Source organism: Ursus americanus, chromosome 6 (assembly GCF_024610735.1).
Source record: "Ursus americanus isolate L20-20 chromosome 6, mUrsAme1.1.p, whole genome shotgun sequence".
Taxonomy (NCBI): domain Eukaryota; kingdom Metazoa; phylum Chordata; class Mammalia; order Carnivora; family Ursidae; genus Ursus; species Ursus americanus.
The window spans coordinates 4776543-4799889 of NC_142132.1; the positions used below are offsets into that span (position 1 = coordinate 4776543).

General features: G+C 51.7%; 1 protein-coding gene across 3 annotated transcripts in view; it reads right to left on the reverse strand.

The window, feature by feature from the left end:
* The window catches only part of PTPRE (protein tyrosine phosphatase receptor type E), a 153109-nt gene extending 138020 nt beyond the window's left edge, over positions 1 to 15089 (reverse strand). The window contains exon 1 of one of the 3 annotated variants that reach the window (XM_045809503.2): positions 14883 to 15089. The gene's annotated coding sequence lies outside the window, so the exon portion shown is untranslated. The remainder of the gene's footprint in view (positions 1 to 14882) is intronic. The other 2 variants (XM_087862572.1, XM_045809505.2) reach the window with 2 other exon arrangements.
* Positions 15090 to 23347: the final 8258 nt, after the last annotated feature.

Consider the following 23347-nt stretch of genomic DNA (forward strand, 5'->3'; position numbering starts at 1 on the left):
GATTATCTGCAGACTTCTAAAAGGTGTTAAGCTTTTAGCCTATATCAACAGTGTATATAAACCACAAATTGAATTAGTGTAACTTTTCAGGAATATTTTAATGTTGTAATACTGGGTACACTTGAGACAAAAAATAACCCTTGAGCTCTGTAGAAAGCAGTAGAGTGAGTGCCTGCTGTTTGGGGGCTGCCCTCAGCCTCCACACTCCCTTCTGCTTCCCAGCATCCCTTAAGCCTGCCAGGGCAGGATCCCACCTGCCGGCCCGCCCTCCCCGTACCTGCAGCCAGACTGCGGCAGGGAGGTGCTACCGGCTCCGACAATCAATCCTACCAAGACTTGGACTCTTCAGGGTGAGTCACACAGCCAGGGATGTTTCGGAAGCGTTCACGGAAGCCACAGCCGTGAGAGTCCACTGCCAGCCATGCCCAGCAGTATCAGTGCCACGGACCACAGGCCACATCCTTACCGAAAGCTTCCTGTGGCTGCACCTTAATTGTGGTTCAGAGCCTCCTGGGCTCCTGTCCCTTTTCTGAGCCTTGTTTTCCAGACTTCCGGTGGATTCTGAGAACTATGCAGTCACCTTCTGCCCAGTTCCTGTTCTCGTTAACCACAGTCAGATTCAGTGGTGTCCAGCGAAACGCCACAACTCATAAATCCAGGATAATAAAAAAGGAGGATTCCTCACCACCACGTACTTTTTGGAAAGGGCTGCTCATTCTCTCCTGCACGAACAGGGTCAACCGGTGTGACCAACAGAATACTGCAGAAAAGACAACATGACTCCTGAGGCGAGGTCCTAAAAGGTGTCCCGGCTTCTGCCTTGCTTTGCCTGGGATCACTCTCTCTGGGCGAAGCCAGCTGCTCGGTCATAAGGATGCTCAGACAGTGCTATGAATGGATCCACAGGCGGAGAAACTGAGGCCTCCTGCCCACAACCAACATCAGCTTGCCAGTCATGGAAGTGGGTCTTCAAGTCCCAGCGAGCCCTCAGGGGTGCCGGCTGCAGACAGGTGGGACGGGGTACGACTGCCAGCTCTGTTCTAGAGCCCAGAAAACGGCACTAGCCTTGCTCAGAAGGACAGCCTCTTCTGTGCCTGGGAACGTGCATTTCCAAGAATCCCAGGGACTCCTCCGAATGCCTCTGTGGACCATGGAGATGGTGCTGATGGGTGGGGTTTTCTGGCTGCTTATTCAGCACAACAGCTGCTCTGTAGCAAGCCACGGTTGGACCCATGCTCCATAACGTCTGGATTTAAAAATCATCTATTACCAAGAGTTTTTTTAGCAAAGATGAAAGCACCAAGTTATGTGGGTCGTGCCACGTTTTCCATGGTCTGTTACCCAATGGGAGCCTCTTGAACATTTGCCCAGGTTGTCCTGGTTAATCTTGCAGTTTTTATTGCTGGGGTTATTAAATATTCCGCAAGTACAGCCAGGGAAGGTGGGCAGAGGGAAACACGCCGACTGCAGGCCGATGGCGAAATCCTGCTGACCTGTCCCACCGCTACCTGATCTCGTGTCGTAGAAAGACGCCGCCCACCTCCCCTTGGCCTTTTTTTTTTTTTTTTTAGATTTTATTTATTTATTTGACAGAGATAGAGACAGCCAGCGAGAGAGGGAACACAAGCAGGGGGAGTGGGAGAGGAAGAAGCAGGCTCATAGCGGAGGAGCCTGATGTGGGGCTCGATCCCAGAACGCCGGGATCACGCCCTGAGCCGAAGGCAGACGCCTAACGACTGAGCCACCCAGGCGCCCCTCCCCTCGGCCTTTCTGACGAGAAGAGCCATGCCTGTGCCCTATAACTCACTCCCATTTAGAGCACCAACTCTTGCTCAATAACAACCCTTCACAGTTCGTTCTCCCATCTTGCTGTAATTTGTCCCGACACCCGGTCTCCCAGGGACATCTTTGCCTGCTCGCCGTGCTTAATGGGATTTTCATGCATCTCGATGCAGTGTTTAATTTCCCCCGAAATGCGCTGAAGCCCTCCGGCACAGAGGTCGCCCCCTGCAGCCAGACAAGGCGGTGTTCACAGCAGTTCACGGGGACCGCTCTGCAACTTCAACGGGCTCGGCGTCCAGCCGCCAGAAATGAGGCAGCGGGAAAGGGGCGCCGGGAGCAGGCGAACTTCCGGAGGCTTGCTCCCCTGCCCAGATTCCTCCAGCTCCTGCCAGAGGCGCCCAGGAGTAAAGTGCATGGGGCATTAAAGACAGATTGTCACTCCGAAGGAGATTGTGGGGTGTCTTGAGAGAACTCTTCTCGAAGCAGAAACTCTGCAGAACCCCTTGAACAGATTCAGAGTGATTTTCAGTCCGAAGCAAAGGGGCAAATCATCCCATTGTCCTGTTCTCACAGACCTGCAGCACTCACTCCAGGCGCTAGGGGCCGGGGACCCCGACTCCCTGTCCCCTGGACTCGTCACGCGATGAGGCAATTGGACCATCTCCTTGAGACTGGGAAACAACAGGGAGAAAACACTGGCTATTTCTTGGACTAGCTTTGCTATTAGTCATTGCAAAAGAATGGCATGCCAGCAGCTCTGACCGGTGACGTGCCCGCTCTCGAGGTCTCTGGCCCTGGCAGGAGTGCAGGGTGGGAAAGCCGCCAGAGGCACGAGGCGGTCACAGCTGCTGGCAGAACCCTGGCCGGTGCCCCTGGGGCCAGTGTCTGGGGTCACGGCAGTCACCCCATCAACTCCTGTGTCCCCCGCAGAGGTGGAGGGCCTACAGGAGTGGGAGCTCGGTGGGGTCTGGGGTTCTGGAAGAAGCAGCCCTAAAGGTCAGGCTGTGAATGGGGAAAACCAGAGAGAGGAGGGCAAGTGGGAAGGAGGGAGAGGAGGCAGGGAGAGGACAGGCCTGACCATGACCACGGGCCCACAGCTGTCTGTCTATGTGACCCGGCTGCCCACCTTGGCCTTGGTCTCCCCTGTATGCTGCAGTCAGGAGCAGAGTCATGGGAACGCATACTGACCACGAGACAGACAGCAGCTCTCTAAGAGAAAGCCTGGCAAAAGGGCCCCAGCCTCAGGCTTCATCCGTGCTGCTTGCTCTGACGGCGGCCACTGGGCCGTGGACACCTCAGCGGCAAGAGGGCCCCTGGTGAACACACACTGGTCAGGATCTGCACAGTCGGGAACAGGGCACAGTGCCCAGCACCAAAGGCCTTCTCGGTCCCCCATGGATGATGCGAGGACCTCAGGGCCGCCCATGATGGGTGCCACCGGCCCGCTCACCACACACTGTCTCCACAGCCAGCCTGACCTGGACACTGCCAGGCCTCTAGGGGAATCCCAGGACCAGATGGACAGACGGACACGGAAGGCCAGGCCCCAGGGAAAGGCTGAGGAGCAGCACTTGTGGACTTTGTTTCCCACACCTGGCAGGTCTCCCATTGGTATCTGCTGAACGACTGAATGAATGAATGGACGTCATGTCAATGACCACACCAGTGGCTGCCGTGGCGAGGAGCCTGCTGGGAGCAACGGTGACCACCGCACCACCCGAAACCCAAACTCAGCTCTCTGCTGCTTTGGTTTAGCCCTCACCTGCCCCAAGCTGCCCTCCTTTTAAAACCCACCCTTTGGGGGATCCTGGGGGGCTCAGTCGGTGAAGTGTCTGCCTTCAGCTCAGGTCATGATCCCGGGGTCCTGGCATCGAGCCCTGGAGCCTCACGTCAGGCTCCCTGCATAGGCCTCTCCGCTCATCGGGGAGTCTGCTTCTCCTCCCTCTGCCCCTGCACGCCACCCACCCCCCCACTCTTGCGCGTGTGGTCTCTTTCCCTCTCCCAAATAAATAAAATTTTTTTTAAAAGATTTTATTTATTTATTTATTTGACAGAGACAGACAGCCAGCGAGAGAGAGAGAACACAAGCAGGGGGAGTGAGAGAGGAAGAAGCAGGCTCCCAGCGGGGGAGCCTGATGTGGGGCTCGATCCTGGAACGCCGGGATCACGCCCTGAGCTGAAGGCAGACGCTTAACGACTGTGCCATCCAGGCGCCCCCCAAATAAATAAAATCTTAAATAAAAATAAAAGCAACCCTTTGAACCGGCCTTCGTGAAGTCACTACTGCCATGTGGTGGCTTATCTATCGACAGTCGACAGCGCTCTGCTAGGGCCAAAGGGGTCAGAGCCGGAGCTCGCAAGAGAGCAGAGCACACAGGAGACTCGCCAGGACAGAAGTCTTTCAGTTGAGACACTCAGTTGGTCCCCTCCTGACGGTCCCACTTGGGTCCTGAGAGCTGTCAGCACCATGCAGTGTGTTGGTCGGCCCTGCGAGGCGTCGAGGCCTCCCTCCTGGCCGCCCCCGTGTTGGAAAGTCCTGACCTCATTCCTGGGCCCTGCGAAAGCCCCACCATTCTCCACCCTGGCGTTGGGATTCCCAGGGGGGCTTTGTAAGACATGCAGCTCCCCAACCTCCCTGCACATAGCCACAGTGCTCTGGGACCTCGCCGGGGACTCTGATGCACGACCTGCCGAAGGAAAGCACCAGACAGCCTGTCCTGGCCCTGCTCCGAGATCCCAGCTCGTCCCCGTCCATCCTGCATGCCAGCCCCTCCCTCCTCAGAGCTCTCCATGGCCTCCCCCAGCCCTGAGATGGGGCCTGCGCCCTCCTCAGATGAGATCATTCCCAGGCAGGCCAAGTGTCCCCCCATCGCTGTGCTCCCTGAGTGAGGCTGGGGTCCACCTCCCTGCAGGCCCCATGCACCCCCCACACCTTTCCTCCATCGTGAGGACCACTTGGTCCCTCTGTACGTTTAGTCTCTGCCCTTCCCCCTCTGGCCCTGAACTTCCTCTTCTCCGGAGCAAGCCTTGTGCTACTTTGGCCTCACGTGTTGCCGTAAACGTAGCAATTTCACATTGAAAATACTCGGAGTAGGCCGGGTCCAGAGTAAGCGCTCCATCGATACAGCGGTTACTAGTATTATCACAGCTGTTGCTTTATTTACTGCCATGACCACCACCCCCCCAACACACACACCGAGTATCGGACCTCGAGAAGGGAGGCTCTACTATGGGCTTTGTGTCCACGGACTTGGTGGCTCTCGGGTCTGGATTTTTAAAATGATGTTAGGTCACAGCCAAGGGGTCAGGGATGCTGTCTGCCAGTCCCGCCATCCGCAGAGACAGAAGGGAGGGGTCCCCACTGCCTGCAGCGCAGCCTTCCCCTAGTCTGCTCCCGAGTCCGGCACCCCAGCCTCGGCCGCAGACAGTCTGAGGCTGCCCCGCCTGCCAAGACGCCAAGCCACGAAAGAAAGCGTAGTCTCCTCAAAACTCACACAGATCCCTGCTGTACGCAAAGCAAAAAGAGAATCCATTACAGAGGTGAATAACCAGAATCGACGTCATCGATCTCTGCCTGCCACGGACCATCCATCCAGGATATGCATTTCGATGTAACAAACAATAAATCATTTGCTAAACAAAAGCATGCTACACAGAAGACATGCACTTGTAACGGCCTCTAAAATGCCCCCCGGAAGCCATGTGCCGGGCAGAAACCACACCCAAAAGAATAGCGTGACACAGGCCACACAGAGCAGAGACGGAGGCACAGCAGTGAGCCAGTAACATCTCACCTTGGGGTCCTGCTCAAGGTTAGAATGCACTTCCACCCAGACACACAGAGAAGGTGGGCTTTCATCTCACAGAAGACGACGAGGGGCCTCCATGTCCTGAGAACCCCACCCCCGCCATATGGACAGAGTGTCCGACACAGGAGGGAGGACAAGCGGTCGGTCCACCGAGGCAGCGAGAACGGGAAAGAGGCGCGTCTGGGTCAGGACAATGGTGCCTGCAGCAGAGCCTGTGACCCTGCGCGGGTCTCAGGCTCGGCATCACAGCTGGCCACATGCTCAGACTCTACGCAGGGATGTCGCACTGTCCGCCGAACCCCAGAGGGGCCATCTAAACTGAGAAGGTAGAACTGGCTTCGGTTCTTGGTAAACTGAAAGGCTTGTACAGAAAACGTGTTTTTGGTTACCTAAAAACATACGAGCAAGGTTATAAAGAAATAACTAGACATGAGTTTGGACCTGTCAGAGGCCAGCGGTGGCCAACCACATGAGGCTTCACAAGCCCATTCTTAACCCACTTCCTATGAGCTGGCTCTACCAATGACAACAGCCATGATTAAGTGACCCATTCCATGTTACTGCATTGGGAATACTGTCCAATAACCACAAATGTACTCGGTAACCCAAGTTTTAATAAGAAAAATTAGAACGGTTAGCACAGTGAAGCACGGATATTGCCCCAGCCAGTTTGAAGAGCCCCTAGTAGAGTCAATTGTCTGTGTTTGAGAAGTCCATTCGGCTCCCCTAAGGCACCTCAAGCTCAGCTCACAATCTGAGGCCAACATCGTCTCTTAAATCTCTGTCTGGTCCGGATGCATGCAGTCTCCTTAGCCGAAAACTGCGGGGCTTTGGCTCAGGCCTCAGACTTTCTTGAAACCGTAAAAACCAAACCAAACCAAACCAGAAAGGCTGTGTGCACACATGCATTTTTCTACAGAATGAATCTGTAGTCTTGCTCAGAATCTCAAAGGCGGCCACGATTCCAAACAGGTGAAGTACTGGTCCATCTAGCGGACCCACGCTGCTCAATGGCTTACGAGTGTTTGGGGATTCCCAGATTGTCCAGTCCCCTTGTCTCACCCCCTCCATTCCGGGGCCCCAGCTCCTCCCAGACACCTGCTACTCCCCAGACAGTACATGTTACTCCTCACTGCAGGGCAAGCACATGTGAGCCCCTCTCTCTTGAATGTTCTAGCCCTGTCGGCTGCCAAGAAAATATCCTTGAAAACCAAGCCCGTCTAGGACCCCTTCCACATGCCCACCTCTGCAGCCAGCATGACACGTAACACACTCAGAAAGTGACGAGTTCTGCCTCCCATGGACGTGGAACACCCAGAGAACAGGCATTGTGACTTCTCTTTGTGATTTCACTACTAAACACACAGGACGTGCAGTGTAGGCACTCAATACATGTTTAACATCTCTAACCGTCCCTTCCAAATGACCTTACAGACTCTTGTAAATACTACACACATTTGATGAAAACCAAGAAATATCCTTTGAAAGAATATTGTTGGCTAGCTCAGAGCAGACCTAGCTTGGCACGATACAGTACAAAATGATTAAATTTCTGGCTCTTGCATTCTTACGTGACATTGGGCCAAAATCAGGACTTTGCTCAAAGGAATCTAAATGGGCAGACTGATAACATCTCCAATAGAAGACTGAACTTTAGCTGATGTTGGCAACATTAGCAAAAAGTAATTTATTGAATTACTGATGCACTTAATAAAGTGCGGCCACAAGCTCGGGGAGACGGACGGCTGAGTCAGCCTCACTTCAAAATTAAGGACGGGGTTGGGTTCCTGTTTCAAAGCAGTCTTACGTCCAGTACTTAAACATTCAGCTGTTTATGAAACCAAGGCTACTCCCAGAGCCAGAATAACCACATCCTGAAAAAAAGCACTAATTATAAGGAATAATTTTACTAGTAACAGTGCAGGTTTGGGGATGACTTGAATTAATGTGGCAGCAAAGGCCAGTTTCTGTTTGATTAGCAAACGTCATAGGGCAGCCAAGGTTGCACGGGGGCTTATCTTTACCTGTTTAAGAAGCTGGAATATTCTAATCTCTTTGGAAGAGCATTTGCATGGTTTCTAGTCAATAAGGCGGGTGCCCTAAGGCAGCATTTTGTTCGCTGAGATAGAGTTACTGTAAATCCCTGAATGTAACAAAGAGACAAATTTTCTGGCTTTTGTCCGTTCACGCTGACTTTGCCCTGTTATTGTGGGAGAGCTTCTGCTTCAGGGACTCAGTGTGCGGCTCTGAATATTAGCGCTACGTGCTGATGCCACCAAGCGGGCCACCCCTCTGCCTTCTGAGACTGTCCCCAGCCACACCCTGGCCTATAACTCTTGACCACACGTGTCTCGGATCGCCAGCTCCCACTCTGGGTTGAAAGGGAATTTGGAGGGCCGCCTGGGTGGCTCAGTCGTTAAGCGTCTGCCTTTGGCCCAGGGTGTGGTCCCAGGGTCCTGGGATCGAGCCCCGCATTGGGCTCCCTGCTTTCCTGGGAGCCTGCGTCTTCCTCTCCCATTCTCCCTGCTTGTGTTCCCTCTCTCGCTGGCTGTGTCTCTCTCTGTCAAATAAATAAATAAAATCTTAAAAAAAAAAAAAGGGAATTTGGAGGTAGCTGCGGATGACTAATATCAGAAGAAAAAACCTCAGTATCTGAGAGTCTCTCTGTGTCTCTCCTGCTGTATCTCTGTCTTTATCTCTGCCTTGCTGTGTGTCTCTATCTCTTTGTGTCTCTCTTTGTCTCTCTGTGTCTCTGTTGCTGTCTCTCTCTCCTCTCTTACTTTCCTCTTCTGTATGTACCACAGTGGAGAAGTGTGCTGTAGACAGGAAAGCTCTGGAAAGAAACATGAACATCTGTAGGAACGGTGCTGCTGAATACTGACTTCTTAGCTTAATTCACAAGCACCTATTTCTGGAATCTAGAAAATGAGCCACAGCGTTCTGTAGGGAGGAGCTACGTTGTCTCCACGGGAAAACATGGGATCGCCAAAGACCCATGCCATCTTACCTCAAAAGGAGCCCTGCCTTGTACTGAAGCTGTGCTTTGTGACACACTCTGCCCTTCTCCTCCTCTGCCTCCTCTGACCCTTCATCCCAAGACCCCAACAGGAAGCGAGTCAGCACCAGAGCTCAAACGTGAGCCCACTCTGAGGACACAGCCTTTCCCATGGACGGACTGCCACGTATGCCACACTTCACACCACAAAATGAAAGCTTTATCCCACGACAAGAATCCAGACAAGCAGACAGAGGAGGGGGGGGGATTGGCCTCAGGGCCATGACATCAAATCAGGCAAGTGGGTGTCCAGCTTTGAGGCCGGCCTTTTGAACTGGAGAAGAAAGAAGACCAGAGCGCCCAGTTTCATGAGGAACCTGCCGGGACAGGAGCTGCCACCTCCCCGGGCTCCGGGCCAGCGGCTGCGCCCCCACCCGCCAAGGGCACTCGAGCGCACCGGCAAAGGAGTCAGGGCCAAGTCTGCCGAAAGCCAACTGAACAGACCCACAAAAGTCCTACTACAGAGACCCAGCCTGAAAAATGCAAAGTCCTTTTGGAGTGAGAAACAAAATAAAAAGTCTTCGTACAAAGCTCACGTCGAATAATACATTGTAATCAAGCAGCCATGTGATAGGACATTCTGAAATCTTGGGTGAGCAGAAAAATGGAACTAATTTGCTCCCTAGTAACAGAAATCGGTGACTAATGTTCAGCTGGAAATGTGCAAATAGATTTACGGACATTAATAACCAAAAATTATGTCTGCGTTTATAGAATGGAAATTAAGTGACTTGCCCTGAGGACGAAGCAAGTGCGGCAGGGGAGGGGTCAGAGCCCAGATTATGCCAATGCTCTGACTGCAGGCGGACCACCCCCAGACTCCCGGGCGCAGTAGCAGGCCACAGACCGATCGGCAAGCCCTAGGCCGGGCTCTCTACACGTGACTGCAACCCAGCCACACGACAACCCTGTCTGGGAAGTGTCACTGTCCCCATTATAGAGACAAGAAGTCACACTGGGAAAGGGTCAGTCACTTGTTCAAAGCCTCAGTGCCACGAGCCCCAATCTGACCCCATCCCTCTGCTCCAAAGTCTGTGTTCTGAGCCTGGGACTGGGAACCTAGTACCAAAAAGCAAACTCCTGTTGGTCAGGTTTGTTGCTGGTATTCAGACAAAGGGGAGAGCCTTCCGCAAGCAGCAACCTCCACTGTCCCGGCGCGGCTCCCACTCCAGTCTATTGCTTCCATCCTCCACCGTCCACGCTTCACGTACAAGTGCTGGATGCCCTGTGAGTCCCAGGTGTCACGCAGGTGTCCCTCCCTCCCCGGAGAGGACCATGCAGCATCGGGAGCACGGCTGATCGCTGAACACCCATTCCAGTGTGAGCCCACCTGCTGGATCAAATTTAGTGATGCCAGAACCCCAGTCTGGGGTCTAGACAAGTTTTCCTATCAATTCTTCATTCTTCACCCAGGAAACACTGACATCAAAATACCTGTCCAAAATAACACGTCAGGCTTTTAGCACGTAATCAGGGATTTTTGTTTTTCCTGTGAACTTTTCCTCATCTCCTATAGAGTTTATATTTGTTTCCAGGTGAAAGAAGACTTTTTTCCACCCTTTTGGTTATCTCATACAATATACACTCCTGGGCTATATGAATCAGGAAGTCTTGATTTGTATTGGAAAGATATTTTAAAATGGACATCCTTTAAAAATATTTATTTGGTTCCTATTTCATGGGGGAATCAATAGGAAAGTTGTCTGCCTGAAACGCAGTGTTAAAATTTTTCTATTTCATAAGCGTAATCAGCCCTTTTGAAGTATTTGTGTAGTTGAAAGAAAGGCATAATGCCCACATTTCTGGCTCTGAGCCGGGTACTGTTCAAGTTCAAAGAGGCTATGAACCACATCAAAACTCCCCAAGTACAACACCTGGATGGGGCGGACCTTAACAAATGACATTTGGGGAACAGCAGCCAGACCAAGAGAAGAAAAGGAAGCTGGCTTGGTAATCCCCAAACCAGGGATCTCCCAGCCTGCATCCGGCAGAAGCCCCGCCACTGTGCACCTGTGTCGGCTCGAGGATTAGTAAAATTCAGTGAAACCCCTATTAGCTCAGATGTGGCTGGTCCAGAACCCCATCCAGCTAAAACACCATCCAGCACTCTGCTTTGGGGAAAAAATACAGGTGACAGAATAATGAGAAGCCAACCCTCCAAAATCAATTTTCGGTATGTCTACAGTTAGTATTTGAAATACAAGAGTGCTAAATGTACCCACGAGCCACATCTTACTTTAGGTAGATCCGGTACCCAGAACAGAGAGAGATGTGGCTGAAGGGATGACCTGGGAACGGGAGGCAGCCCCAGCTGTGGATTGAGTCCTTGCAGAGTCATCAGTACTGCCCGCAGCAGCCGCGGAGAGGGTGAGACTGGTCAGTGCACGGGAGCTAGGAGGGGCTCGGAGATGGCCCAGGGCCATCCTTCCCTCTGTGAAGGTAAGCGATGCGAAGCTGTGATGGTTTCGGGGGCAGCCCACAGCTCCATGGCTTGTATGCTCTCGTCCAGAAGCCGTACTTTTGACCCTGGGTCTACACACCTGGTTCTAGCCCACTTGCTTCTTGGCTCTGGTTTAGTTCACTTTTGTGTTGTCTCACCTGCAGACTGGTTTAATTCGGTCCATGACCACAGGTTAATGTGCAGACAAAATTGCATTTCTGCCTCGTAAACCCCTCTAACATCGAAGAGTAGAGGGTGCGTGTTAGAGAATGGGCTTGTTCCTGGAGCACAGGTAAGTGGTGGCATCATGAGATTAAAATACTTAATCACACAAAACTTTCATAATCATTCAGATTATCACCCAAAAAATTAAAGTAGCTAGCACGTTACACCGTACTGATTTGACCTAGTGCTTTGGATGGCAAGCAAAACGTATCTGTTCATATGAGTTCCGACTTTGTTAACTGATGCATTCAAATTTCCCTGGTTCCTAATGCACGCAGGGCACAACGTCAGGTGTTTTAGGTTGTAGGCTGTAGCCTGACACAGTTTACTGAGTGCCAGTCATCTGCCTTATACTTTGTACGTATCACCTGTCACTCTCCAAATAGCCACGTGAAGTAGAGATCACCACTCCCATTCTACGGAGGAGAACACTGAGGCATCGAATTCGAATAGCTTAGCCAAGGTCATACCAGAGCCAGGATTTATGTCAATCCATACCTCAACTTCAAGTCCAAACTCTCAAAAACACATCTTCTACCGTAAAAGCATTGACCACCTGGTAGAAGAGAGAAACTTCAAAAAAGTCAGGTGGACACAAAAAAGAGTCTGATAAGTGCTCTAGGACAGGTACAGATAACCTTCTATGGAACTCGAGGGAAGAGAGATGTTCTTCGGAGAGGGGTCAGGAAGGCTTTGAGGAGCCTGAGGCGTCCGAAGTGGGCCATGAGGTGTGAATAGGAGTTCGTAAGATGGAGAAAAAGGGGAAGGAGATTCAGAGCAGGAGCCTGAGCAGCTCTGCCTCCGAGGATCTGGAAAGCACAGGGCGCCTTCAGGGAGCGGTGAGCCATCCGTTCCCGAGGACAGAGCCCGCCAAAACAACTGGAGATGCTCTTGAAACACAGTTCTTTTCTTAGTGATAATCGAATATTAAGAAGGCCGGTCGTTATCCTAATGGATACATCTGTTCCTATTTTGATCGCAGAAGCTCTGAAAGTGCAGCTCTGGGAAAGGAATGGGGGGCAGCTTCCATGGCACTCCCTCACGGCTCCCAGACCTGCCTCCCAGAGGGCACTGGGAGTCTCTGATCCAGCTCAGTCATCTCAGCACATGGGCTCAGCATCACCAGAAGAACTGGTAATGGAAGCCCTAGACCGACCTCTCTCATCTCTCCACGATCCAGTCCAATCGACACCAACAGAAATGTGTGGCTGCCTACCAACCACGAGGGACACCCACTAAGAAGACTACTTCAGAAGATGAGCTCCTAGAATGTTCCACTCGGTCATTTGTTTATCTGCCCCGTGACAATTATGACGAGCCTACTGTCAGGTGCTTGGCTGGATGCTGAGGATACAGTATTGTCCTCCAGGAAATGACAGTCCAGCCTATCTTTCCACAGCAATGGGGAGGCTGGTGTGATCCGATAGATAAGGTGGGAAAACAGTGGGAAAATGGTGGGCTAATGGGGGAGGGGGAACTGCGTATTCCAGGAGAAACGTCAAGGGGGCAGCTGGGTGTGAGAATTACTGAGGAGTGGTTTGGGCTGGGAAACTCACCTCTGACCTGCAAGGAGGGAGTTTTGAGCAAGTTTATGGTATCTTGGCCCAGGACGACGGCAGCGGAGACAGAGCCAAGTGGACCAATGGAGGGGTAGTGTGAAGGAGGCATATGTTTTGACCAATTGAAACTCTTTCCAGCTTCATTACTAAGCACCTGGCAACTGCTGTGGATTCGTCAGGCCTCCACCTTCCATGTGCCCCACCTTCCATATGGCCCTCCAACGCACCCCCACCCCACCCGCACAGCTGCGGCAGCCCCTCTCAAGGATGGATGATTTGCACGCACGCGTGAGAAGTGGCCTCTGTGCACAGCATCTGGGCCTCCAAGGGGTCCCAGAAGTGTCACGGTGACGGTCATGCCTCACCCACTTCTCGCAACTGATTTGGCACAGGGGGTCAATGTAATAGGTTTTGCTATGTTTTCAAATCTAAAACCATCGACTGGTACAACGACCTGGCCCTCTCTAGGGACCAATCCGGCTCCTGGCTCATGTCAACCCATGGAGAATCTAGGTTTTTCTTCCTTGTGGTGGGTACTGATCCACAGGCATCACTAATACCAGTGAACAAAGAGCTCTGTCCCTGAGCTCACAGTCAGAGGCAGAGCCATGTCTGGGAAGGGCCGGGTGCCACTACGGGCCCTCTCACTGACAGCATAGTCCCATCTCTTGGGCCTGTTCCTATGTCACCAGCTGGCCTTTTCCTCCCTGAAGGCCTAGAGCCTGGGCTCAGAAAGCGCAGACCTCAACGCTATTTGCACACAAAGCTCTGCCCCATATCAGTTAGGCTGGGTGACCTCCGCAGTCAGGAGCCAGCCTTGGCCACGCGAATGCACCCCAGCATGTCATGCCCCCTCTGGCTCAGTGCACTGTTTTGGGAGACGCCCCCTCCACCTCTCCCTCCACTCAGTTTAAATGGGATGGAGTCTTTATTTCACGGAGATGGAATTTTACCAATCCTGGGGACGCAACGACCTCCAGGCACTCTGGGTCAAGGGGCACCTGGGGTCAAGAGCTGACCAAACATGGACCCACTGAGTTCTCAAACTCGCCACCACCCTTGGCTGGTCACCATTCAACTCAAGGGGCTTAGCACACCAGAACACAAGCACAGAGCCTTTTCCTTTCCTTGAGTTTCCCCACGTTGAAACTCAGATGGAGTGGTCCCGATTGAAGACAAATCAATAGAATTCTGCAAGTAGAACGTGAACCTTTCTAGAAAGGTTTGCCACGCCAGGGAGGAATTTAGGTCAGGTCCAGCACGGTCTGGCAGGGCTTGGCTCTGTCTCTGTACCGGATGGGTTTTCCAGCCTTCCCCATTTGGTCCCCGGGAGTCGGCAGGCGTGGCACCGCGCTGACCTCTGGTCCAGGAGCTCTGACAGGTCACCCACGCCACTGACACTGCAGATCTTAGCGGTCCTGTCTGGGCCAGCCCGGTCTGCCGGCCGCCGGTGGACTCCCCGCAGCATGTCTGAGACCCCTCCCGGACTCGACGCTCCCCTCCCTGCCAAGGCGAGGGCGCGGGACCCTCGGGGCAGCCACGGAATGGCGGCCCCCGCCCCTCCCAGAGTTGTCGCAACTCCGAGTCACTTTCTCAAAAAGCTCCTGTCTCTACCCCTGTATCGTGTCGCCCCAAGCACATCCCGTGGGACCCCCTCTCGCTCTCGCCCGCTTTCACCTACGTCCCTGTCGCCAACCCCTAGCCCCGTCGCCACCCGCAGACACGCGCTCTGTGTGCCCGTTTCCCGAGGGGGAGCGCGAGAGCCGCCGAGGCGGTGGCCAAGTCGGGCGGGGGTTCCGGGGCGCCGAGGCCAGGGTCGCGCCGTCCCCAGCCTCTGGCACCCGGCGCGCCTCGGGGCCGCCAAGGACCGGGCTCCGGGAGCCGGCACCCCGGCGCGGCCCCTCCCTCCCGCCGCGGCAGCAGAGGCGCCGGCCCCGGCCTGTTCTGGCCGCCCGGGGCGCACCGCCACCCGAGGGGCGCACGGCCCCCGCCCGCACCCCGCGCGCGCTCACCTCGGAGGGGCCGGTCCGGTCGCGCCGATCGCGCCGCCGCGGCGGCTCCGCATCTCCCGGCGCCCGCCCGCCGCCCTCCGGGGCGCCCCTCGGTCCCCGCCGGCGCGAAGGAAGGTGGTGGGGACGCGCGGAGGCCGCGGGGTCCGGGCGCCGCTGGCGCCGCCTCCTGCCGCCCGCAGCCGAGCAGGAAATTTGTCCGGCCGGGTCCCGCCGCCGCCTCCGCTCCGGCTCGGGCTCCGGCTCCGGCTCCGCGGCGGGGGCGGGGGCCAGCGCAGCGAGGAGCGGGGGCGACGCCTGGTGTCCGGCGCGGGGAGCGCATCCCGGGCGCCGGCCCCACCTGGAAGCACCCCACCGCCCTGGACGTTTTCCCAGGCTGGTGCCCCTTCCGGGACACCCTGGCCGGGCCCCCACTGCCGGGACCCAGGCGCGAACCGAGGGTGGCAGGTGTGACAGGCACTCTTACATGCGGGAAAGGCCCTGCTTGCCCCCGCCTTGGCCCTGGGCACCAGGAAGTGGCCTGGCTGCGGACAAGCTTTGGCTCCTGTACAGGCGAGCACAGGGCACCCTGTACCACTTCTGGCTCCAGAAGTAGAGAGAGCCGCGAAATCTCCCGAGCCGGTGTCCTCCTCTGTAAAGACGGGATGGGGTGACCCCGAGGATGCTGAAGGGTTTAATTGTCCTGAAAGCGGTGTTCAGAAAGGGTAAAGCACACCTACACACCGGAGGAAGAGCAACTCCTAGGAAGGGTCTGGACCTGCTGCTCTCCAGACTGCTTTCCAGGTGACCTCCTGGAAGCTCTGTAGGGAGGTGTCAGAGTAAAGAAAGTTCCATCAGAAGGGCAGAGAGGACACATGTTGCATCCCTTTGGTTCTGAACCTGTGTGCTGTGCCCTCTGGGCTGGTCCCAGACCTGGCCTTCCTGAAGGACTTGCACCCCTGCTGTCGGGACCTCACTCATCCGGGTTTGTGAATGCACATGAGAAGGTGGCAGTGAGGTCATGGTAGCCCACCTGGTAGCCAGCGGGCGACTCCTCGGGCAGTACGGGCTGTTTCAGGCAGACCCCACAACCTGGGGAGTGATGGGCATCTGCTGGCTGAGACTGTCCACAGTTGACCTGCCCAGGGTACAAGTTCTCTTCCACAGGGGTAAAGAGCCGTGAAACCAGTGGAGATCTTGAACTCATCTTTCCCTCCCTGCCCTGCACATGCTGTCTCTAGGGATCTGGTCCCACTCGGGGCTTTATACACCCTCCATACACAGTGGACTCGAATAAAGCACAGCTCCTCTCCACAAGCTCTGCCCCTTCTCCCACCATCTCAGACCAGCCTTGCTCTTACCCAGCTTCTCCCCGAGCATCCCTGTCTCTCCCTCTTCCCCCACCTCTGATTCACCTCCAAGTCCACCTCCTGCCCAGCTCCAAAATGCCTCTTAACGGTGTCCCCTTCTCTCTTCTGCACTGCCTTCATCTCTCCAGTGACGGCAATGGTCTCCAGCTCAGACTCACTCCCAGACACTCTGTTCTTTACCTGCCACCTAGGGGGACCCTTACAAATGGAACCAGTTCACGCCAGTCCCCTGCTTAAGAGTCTCCATTGGAATAAAACCCAAACTCCTGGGAGGCTCTGCCTGCCTGACATCCCGCTGCTCTGAGCCCTCACCCCTGTGCGCTGTGCTCCGTCCCTCAGTGTGACTTCTGAACTGGAGCCCAGCGCTTCCCCACCTGGACTCTCCCCATTTGCACCTGCCTTGCACCTTCTTACTGACTGCCCCTGGAAGATGGCTTCGCCCTGCTGTCCCCTGCCGCTCTCTCGGAGATGTCTTCGTTTTGTTCTGGGCATTCTGCCTCGACACCCCCGTGAGGGCTTTTTGCTCCAAGACGGTCCCCGCACGCCATGCTGCACTGCATCACTTCTCTGTCTCCCGCTCCTAACACCACCCGTATAGCCAGGAGATGTCCACAAAAGCATGTGGGCGGACAGATCAGAGGAGAAGGGGCGCCAGGCAGCCTGGTCTTGAGAGCTCAGCAGAGCAGGCAGCTCCCCACTCCCACCCCCACCCCCACCCCCACCCCCACCAGGTGCCTGCAGGGAGCAGCCCAGGTTCAGTGAAGCCAGGTAGGCCGGTGACATCACGCAGCTCTCAATTTGCTGCTGCGGTGGCCTGCAGAGCCAGGCTTATGTCCATGAAGGCCATCCTTTCTGGTGAGCACAGTTTTGCTTGTTAACGCTGCAGGGCTGTGGCGACAGGCTGCAATGCAAGAAGAGAGAAACAAGTTGCCTTTGTCAGACATCTGCTGTTGGAAAGTCAACAGCCCTGGTAACATGATGAGGGGCAGATGGCTCCTCTCTCCTGGTAACATCCTCTCTGTTGGATTCTTCCAGGAATTAAGCAATAGCCCTTAACTTCTTCTAAAGTCGAAAGACATTCATCACTGTCACACGAAAGCATGTTGTCAGAGGTGGTGATGCCAGGGTTGTGCCGATTCCCATACAGAAGTCCCCCGATCCTTCTTAACCCTCTCCATTCTGCTTCTCTTCCTTCCGCTTCTCTCCAGCTCAAGGCCCCTGTTGACAACTTCTCATCCTAGGCTTCAAGGACCTACCAGCACCGAGCCACCCTCATCTTTTAGAACCCCAGGACACGGCCCTTGCTAATGGAGCCCCCTTCTGCTGTCCTGTTTGATCCCCCGTGGAGAGGGCTCCTGCTAGCTCTCCCTGCTCCTCCTCTTCCCCACACCCTGCAGCTCCCTTCTTTGAACAGGCAGGAGGCTGGGGCAGCTTTCCTGCGACTGTTACTATGCACCATAGCAATGTATCTCGTCTTCTATTTCATTTGAGGACTGAGGCTTTGGACTCAAGATCAGGGTAACCCAGATTATGCTCATTGCACGTTGAGGGCCCGGTAGATGTCAGTTAAAATTAAAACTATGCAGGCCAGAAACACTCTCTAGGAGGATGAACAAGAAAGGCAGAATTGGTGTGTAGAGACCACATGGGGAGTTGGCTTGTAAATGTCTTACAGAGACATTAACATAAAATTACATGACTTTAGGTGATAAAAGCAGAAGGTCTTCATGATTGATTGGCTACAGGGCAGGGCAAGCAAGAAACACTGACTTTAGGACCTATGCCCATAATAAGGAAACGCAGGATGGCTATTCTGATCCCTAGAATGTGCCAGAATGAATAACTCCAATCAATACAAAACTTTCTATTTTTACATTAACCCAATATCCTTCCCCGTCCCCGTTTTCCAAGCTACGCCCAAGTAATAACAGTTATTAAGCAGTGAAATCAAGAGAACGGGACTTTTGCAAGAAGATTTCTCTGCTATCCCAGAAAAACAGGTAGTTGACCCCTCCTTCAGGTGCTCAGAGCATTTTAACTTTTTTCCTTTGTATTACTTTTCATGATGAATGAAATACGTATATTAAGCACATCCTGTGTGTACAGTTTTATGAATAAACACAAACACATAAAAAGTGAAATGCATATCCCACTCAGGCAATGAACATTTCCATCACCCCAGAATGTACCCCCATATCCCTTCCCAGAAAATCCCCCACCCCCACCAAACCAGCCCCCGCTCTGATGCTTATGACCTCAGGTAGTTTCAACTGATCTAGATTTTCATATAAATGGAATAATACAGTAGGAACTTCTTTACTTTTAGTTTCTTTCACACAGCTAAATTTGGGGGGGGTCATGCTTTATTACCTGTATCAGTAGTTTAGGTAATGTATCTGGTGTGTCTAGTTATTTTTAAGATATTCTCCTCGTTGTTTTTTAGAAATGTGATTTAAGGGCACCTGGGTGGCACAGTCTTTTAAACGTCCAACTCTTTGTTTCGGCTTAGGATGTGATCTCATGGTCATGATTTCAGGATCCAGCCCCACATTGGGCTCCGCGCTCAGTGGGGAGTCTGCTTGAAGATTCCCTCTCTCCCTCTGCTGCTCCCTGAGAAATAAATAAATAAATCTTGGTGAAAAAGAAATGTGATTAAAATGCGTCTTCGTGTGGTTTTCCTTGTATCTATCATACTTGGGATGGTGCTTCTTTGTTCGTAAGTCTATAGGTTTTCTCAAATTTGGAAATTTTTCAGCCATTACTTTTTCAAAATGTTTTCCACCTTCTCCCATTTCTAAGACTCCAGGAATACGTCCATGATATCTCCTGATACTGTCCCCAGGCCACTGAGGCTTTTAAAGTGTTTAAGTCCTTCCTCCTCTCTGTGTTTCAGTTGGGATAGTTTCTACTGCTATATCTTTAAGTTTACTGATCTTTTCCTTTGCACTGCTTTATCCTCTGTTCAGTCCATTCAGTGAATTTCTCATTTCATATATTGTATGTTTTGATCATAGAATTTTTATTTGGTTAGTTTTAGAGTAATTTTTATTTCTCTGCCAAGATTTCCCACATGCATTCATCTTTTCCTTTAAATCCTCAAATGTAATTTTTTTTTAAAGATTTTATTTATTTATTTTGACAGAGAGAGAGCGAGAGCACAAGTGGGGGGGCGGGCAGCAGGCAGAGGAAGAGAGAGAAGCAGGCTCCCCACCAAGCAGGGAGCCTCATGTGGGGCTGGATCCCAGGACCCTGGGATCATGACCTGAGCCAAAGGCAGACGCTTAACCAACTGAGCCACCCAGGCACCCCAAAAATGTACTTCTAATAGCACACTAAGCTCTTTGCTAATTTTCACATCTGTGTCATCTTTGCATCTACTGTTGTTTTTGTCCTGATTATTTTCCTGTTCCTTTACATGTCCAATTTTTTAATTGTCTGCTGGATGCAGCATTCTTGAGAGTCTAGACTGGTTTTGGCTTCTGTTAGGACACACTGATAAAAACCTTTTCTCCGGAGCTAGAGTAGCCCCAGTCTTAAGGCACGACCTTTTTGAGGTCTGAGCTGAATGTCTGAGGCATTGAACAAGGTCTTCCCACTCTAGCTGATTAGAACCCCCGGAATCCCCTCCAGTCGCACAGCCCCCCCGTAGACGCTTGAAGATGCGCTGTTTCATCCTGGTAATGCCCAGCTTGCTGCAGATGGAAGGCTTTGGGCTCCTGTGAGAACGCTAGAGCTTCTGTATTGTACAGCTTTGTTCTGCTTTGGTACCTGCCTCGCACATTCTGGTCTTCCTGGCCGCAAACTTGGATTTCTGTCCTCTGCTCAGAAACAAAACTGCTCCCTGTGTGAGTTTACTTCTCCGTGCCCCATTTAGAGAGCGTCCCTGGCAACATGCAGGGGATAATGTGCCCATCTGCATGTTCTAGTCTCCTCAAGGATCATGGCTTCCCATTGACCCCCCCCAACAAACCCTTTATCATATACTTTTTCTCCTGTTTTATACTTTTTGATGGCAGGAGGATACATTTGGTACCTATCACTTTGTCACGATTGTAACTGTATTTGCCACCTTTATTTTTTTTTTTAAGATTTTATTTGTTTATTTGAGGGAGAGAGAGAGTGAGAGAGACAGAGCATGGGGGGTAGAGGGAGAGGGAGAAGCAGACTCCTCACTAAGCAGGGAGCCAGATGTGGGGCTCGATCCCAGGACCCTGGGATCATGACCTGAGCCAAAGGCAGACGTTCAACCAACTGAGCCACCCAGGTGCCCCACGCCACCTGCATTTCAAATACCATGTTTGTCTGCAGTTATCGAATGGATCCCTTCCCCAGAGGCTGAGTCCCCTTCAGTTTTGCATCTTTAGTGCTTGGAGCACCTTAAGTAACTCTGAGTGAAAGATTTTTAAATAAATTAATATTATATACATTAAACATATATGTAGCAATTCAAGTTCTATGTTATGTGCTGTTCAGGTTTGCAATCAGTATGTATAGTGAAGTTATGGGGTTATGTTATTTAAATGGCAGTTAACATTACATTACACACAGCTCAAGATACAGAATGTTTTTAAAAATGAAACTGAGAAACATAAGTCCTGCTTACTTCCTTGTTCCCCGGACAACCAGTTCGCCTCTCCTGAGACAAGGTCAGTAGCCAGTTTCTTCTCTATCCTTCCAGAAGAATCCTGGCATTTACAAACATATATACATATGAATTGTCTGCCACCCAAATTGTACTGAATAGATATTTTTCATACTATTGCTCATTTTAGTCACCGAAGTCCACGTGCAGGTGCACCGACACTTATTCGAATATGTTTCGGTTGGAAGCCGCTTAGGTGATTCCCAACTGTTTTCTAATTCGAAGATGCTGTGAGGAACACCCTTGTTCATATGTCATTCCCCACATATGAGAGTATGTGTGAATAGAGAATACCGGTTGCGTTATTTTAATAGATGAATAATACATCTTGTGTGTGTGTGTGTGTGTGTGTGTGTGTGCGTGTGTGTGTGTATGCGTGTGAGGGAGAGAGAGAGAGATGCTTTTGGAAATAAGTTTGCACATATGTAAGTACGAGGGCGGTTATTGTTCCATTCACAGTAACAAATACCATCAATTACTTTACTTCTTATGTGATTAGGAAACTGTGATTCAATCCCTTAAGTAAACCGATGTCTAAAAATTAGGGTTGGGCACCTGGGTGGCACAGCGGTTAAGCGTCCACCTTCGGCTCAGGGCGTGATCCCGGCGTTCTGGGATCGAGCCCCACATCAGGCTCCTCCGCTATGAGCCTGCTTCTTCCTCTCCCACTCCCCCTGCTTGTGTTCCCTCTCTCGCTGACTGTCTCTATCTCTGTCGAATAAATAAATAAAATCTTTAAAATAAATAAATAAAATAAAATAAAAATAATAAAAATAAAAATTAGGGTTAATACCACTGAAACGCCAAATACTAAAACAATCCAGCACAGAAGTTCTGTGATCTGCTTCAAGTGATTTCATAATGCGTGGCTTACCCTTCTATTCCTCACTTAAAGATCACGGTTTCAGAAATGTTTACACCCTGGTAAAAGCATATTTTTTCCCTCAACCTCTTTGAAAAACCATGAGACCTGCAACAGATTTTTAACAGAAGGAAATGATTTCATATCTTCATTTTCACCATGAAGTCAGTGTATGTAATCCGCAGAACATTATCACTTATAAAATAGTTTATTATCCATCTAATTTTTGCCTTGTGTATGTTTTCACTTTGCTCTAGGAATTGAGGGAAAAGTTGGTGATCGGATACGGTGCAGCACTGAGGTCCTAGGGAGACACTCTCGGTAAAGAAGATAGAGGTATTTATTTCTTATCAGTGATGGAAGCAGGATAAAAAATCTTAAATGTTTGATTCCTTGAAGCATTGCAATGTTAAGAAAGGCTTTTATGTATAAAAAAGATTGCCCCTTTAATGGAAAACTCAGATCATATCAAGGCAGTCTTTCTACTGAAATATCTCAAAAGTACGTGTACGTATGAACTACATACATTTTGTAAGAAAAGCATAAATGGACATGAATTAATTAAAAAGAGTAAAATAAATCCTATAACGTGTTCTAGAGCTCTGTGTACCATAAGGTGCCTATTCGTGATTTAAAACACCACCGCTCACGAGTAATAACCCCCATGATACACAGAAAGGGATCAGCAGCTTCAAGCTGTAGTAGAAAGGAAAGAAGGTAACAGCTCGTCCCAGTACATTCTAGGCCCCACGGAGGGCATTTTCTTCTTCCTGTCATCCAGACTAGCATTTTCCAAGGTAAGAGCCTGTACGTGGAGGACGTCAGAGATGACCATAGACAGTGGGTCCTACAAGGGTGGCCAGGTTTGACTTCATAGGCAAACTGCATATTTATTTTCATGTAGTAGAGAACTATTGCTGACATACCATTTGAGATTTTGTTTCAACTAAGCTGATGTAAATGGTGTCACAGTCGATTAATTCAGACAGAATTCATTTGGATAAAAACAATGAGGACACAGAGATGCTAGCGTGGAAAAATCGCAAGAGCGAAGCTGAAATGACCCACTCGGAGCCACCTCCCGGCTGCTGCTCCAGCGTCCACCTTGGATCTTGGTCTGGCTCTGGCTCTGCCCGCCCCCCCCCCCCCGTGAGGGCTCCGTGCCCCAGACTCTGTGTTCTATGGGCACTGGCCTCTGCACCCCAGGCCCTGACATCCCTTTTCCCTGTCCCCTCACCCAGGCTTGGTCTGTCTTTATGCAGCACCCCCCTTCCTGGAGGAGTGCCAGGCCTCCTTGTTCCCCAACAAAGAAGTGAGCCTGAGTCCCTGTCACACCCCAGGAGGTTCCCAAACTGCTTTGAAAAAGATTCTGGATTTGCAGCAAGGTCCCAGGTTCTGCCTCCCCAAACTCAAAATGAGCCAAAGGCAATTCCATTACCAAGATCTTTGCCCCTGAACTCTAGGCCTGTGGGTGTCTGACAATATTCAAGGTAATAAAATGCCAACGGATTTCTGGGGTAGAGGTATGAGGGTGATGTTGTTGCTGTGTTTTGAGGTTTTTTTGTTAGTTTGCTTTGTTTGGTTTGGTTTGGTTTTGCAATAACTTGAAGCTGGC